Genomic DNA, 3551 nt, shown 5'->3' on the forward strand with positions numbered 1-3551 from the left:
CCTTGTGTTTAGTTTCAGTTTTCATGCTTGTTAGTTTTTGCTGCTCAATCAGACCTGTTCATTTGGTCCTCCCTTGTCTTCTCTAACTGTTATTGTCTTGTTTTTAGGTAGATTTAGTTACCTCACTTTTTCAGCTCCATGATTCTCTGTGTTTTTATTATATTAATATTATGAAACGTCTTACATATCCATAATACTGCATTTGGCTTCCTAATCGTTCCCTGTAGTGACCAGTCAACCAGGCTTAGTCAACCAGGCTTGATCCTTCAAGGCAAGGACCCCCTTAGGCCTCTGAGGGCTTGCTGTGCTGTCTGGCACCAAAATGTGTACAGGGAATCTTTTAGGATCTGAAGGCTCCATGTTTTGGATGTGTTTCTACAGCACATCCTGAAAATGCTTAACTGGGTTAAGATCCAGGAAACTGACGGAACAAATTATCAAATTGCTGTGGGGTATATTTTGTGCTCTTCTGACGTACTTTTACTTTTTGACAGGGTGCAGTTGTTTTGCTAATGGAGGCCACAGCTATCAGTGAACACCATTTTAATAATGAAGGGTACATGGTCTGCAAAAATGCAAGGCCAGGCATGCACTGTACGATATTTTCAATCGTTGTACTCAGCAACAGCTCAAAGTATACAATGAAACTTCAGGGTTTAAAAGTTTACGGCTCATGTATGTTCTTAAAGATGTACCTGCTCACACTGCACGTCTAAAAACCACATGTCGGACTCAGTGCAGAGAGATGGTGCTGGTTAGGCTCGTCAATCTGCAAGAAGAAGAAGAAAAATGCCTTTGCTTGCGCATGCGCAGTGCAGGAGCTTATGGTAAATCAGCTCGTAGCTCTGTTTCAACAGCAGGATTTGCCTCTTACATGTTTGATTTTCTCCCGACCTTATGATTCCTGATCGAGGAGGTGGTCGTGAGAGGCTAATTGCCCCTTGTTACCCCCTATACACTACACAACATTAGGCTAGAACTTGGCCAGATCAAACAAATTTCTTGCACGAGTTAAAAATCGTTAAAAGGGCAAAACGTTGTACAATATATGCCCAACTTTAGGTGGGACTCATCAAAGTAAGACAAACATGACTGGCAGTAAGGTCTCTAAGCAGAAGTTTCCCCTCAGCATGTTTGCATGCTGCTACCATGTGTCCCCTAGGTAAACAATAGCTAATCAGACCAGGCTGTGGTTTAATTCTGGTGCTTGCATGCTCACTGCTGGCACTTTTTGTAGCAAACAATGCTTAGCAGTTGCCCCTTGGCTGTACTGTGGGCATGTACATACGGTATGAGGCAAACAGAGTTTAACCTTTGTATTTCATGGAATCTGTGTCTTCAAACAAACAAATCCTGGCTGAATGATCAAACTACTGGATCTACAAAGGTTTTGTGCACCATAGATAAGATGTGCAAAGCGTTTTTTTCCTACTCAAGTGTGGAAGTTATGTGTGCTACTGGCAGTAATGGCTCTAAAAAAATCCTGGTAACGAGATGCATTCAATTATGATAAAAATAATACAATAACAAAAAAACTAATAATATTAATGATATTAAAGAATAAAACAACCAAAAAAGGAGAAGGACCCCTGAAAACTTACAGCCGCTGGATAAGGCTCTAAACAGCTGGATTTACCTCCACCAACTCATCACAACACCCTTTTGACCTGAAATATTAAAAAACCAAGCTGCAAACCCAATAAGTATTTCATGCATCTTTAATGTGCTTTCTTTGGAGTCAGAAAGGCAATTTGTGGAGCAAAAAACTTTTAGTAGAGATAAGAGATTCTCCTTCTCCTCATGTTTTTTTTACCATGTTTTTTTATTTTTTATTTTAAAAGCATAAAAATATTCTTCCAGCTACATTTATCTTTTTCATACAGGCATCTTTTTCTCACTAATATAAATTTTAATTTTGAACATTAAAACATGTTCACATGAACACAGACTCTCTATCCATCATCTGTCATTGCACCAATGCCTCTTTTGTGGCCATGTTGACTAAGTTTGAACCTGACTGTCAAACATGCTAAATATAGATGCAAACCACTTACAGGTTTAATAACTCGCTCTATGACTTCTGTTTACCTTTACATATCCTCAAACCAGATTTTTGTGCTTTTAGGTCATAAGAATATGATCTGCATCTTCATGAAGGCACATTGGAAAAATGTTTGTAAGTGAAGTATGTTAGGATTATTTTAATTGATGATGTATGAGTCAATTAAACCCTAATAATACCTGCCTGTTATGCATCTAAACTAATGTTTTAGCAAGTAGTTTATCTAATTAGGAAAGTTCTTCTGTCAGGATAAAAAGTTATCTTCTGTATGTGGCAAAGATTTGGGAATGGAATGAGAGCGGTGTTGTTTATCTAAGAACAAAATAAAAATATTTTGATAAGGCTGGAGCCATGGATGTCTCCTCATTTATAAACCTGTATGATGTGATGATGTGGCTGGAGTTGTATAAAATGCTTATTTAACTGTGAATTGGGGCCACTTCAACACGATGTGAGCCTGGTTGGTAAGCAGCTGCCTTCTGTAACTATAAGCAACTTCTCTGATCTGAGTAAGATCACAGTTTCTATCAGAATCTGTTATAAAGTCTCTTGGTTATTTGATAGATATACATTTTAAAGGGTTATTTAAAGAGTTACATCTGGTTTGAAGATCTGCTTTGTGCATGCTGTGTAGTTTGGACTAGTGTTTATAAATCTTTGGTAATTAGGACAGGGAAAGTTCCCTCAGACAGTAAAACATTAAAATGAAAAAATAAAAACAGATATGAGGATGGGTTTGCTAATATTTTCACCCAGGTAAAAACATCCACTATGTTTTGGTGTGCTTTTTTCTATGATAATAATGTCAGCAATCAGTTTTCATGAATTACCCAGCATACCATCAATACTTGGTCCTTTAAAAAATGTTGTCACTTAAAGAAAATTACATTTCTTTATGTAGACACACAGCACTTTCAAGGGCACTTTATAATAATGTTGTCAAACTCCATAACAACAAGTCGCTGGACAAATGTCTTTCATTGATCACAACAGGAAACTCATTCTGTTGCAATAAGATGGATTCTAAAACTGTTTCTGAGAATTTATAACAGAGATGCTCCACAACATGCATGTGTTTCAACAATAATTATAATTTAAATAACAATTTATATTGACTATCTAAGTGAAATAGCTTACAAATGGCCTTGACAGTCAAGAACTGTTATTCTGATAAAAAAGCGCATTTGAAAGCTAGCAGTGGAAGGACCTGTCTCGTAGGATCTCTCTTGTTCTGTGGGTCAGTTAAGAAGAATAAGAATTCAGTCTTAATTAGACTGCATTCAGCCCTTCAGTCCTTGAAATTGGCGGCAAAAGCATAATTCTACATATGAAACCCAAACTGAATAGTAATAAAGTATTTGATTTTGGAACCATTGCCTTAGTTGCAGTCTTAATCTTTATACACAGACAACTATGTATATCTGATGGTTACACAACCATAAAACTAAGTAAGAAGGAAACAGCTGAAATGAGACAATAATGGCTTGAA

This window comes from Cyprinodon variegatus, unplaced genomic scaffold (assembly GCF_000732505.1).
Source record: "Cyprinodon variegatus isolate N-32 unplaced genomic scaffold, C_variegatus-1.0 Scaffold223, whole genome shotgun sequence".
NCBI classification, from domain to species: Eukaryota; Metazoa; Chordata; class Actinopteri; order Cyprinodontiformes; family Cyprinodontidae; genus Cyprinodon; species Cyprinodon variegatus.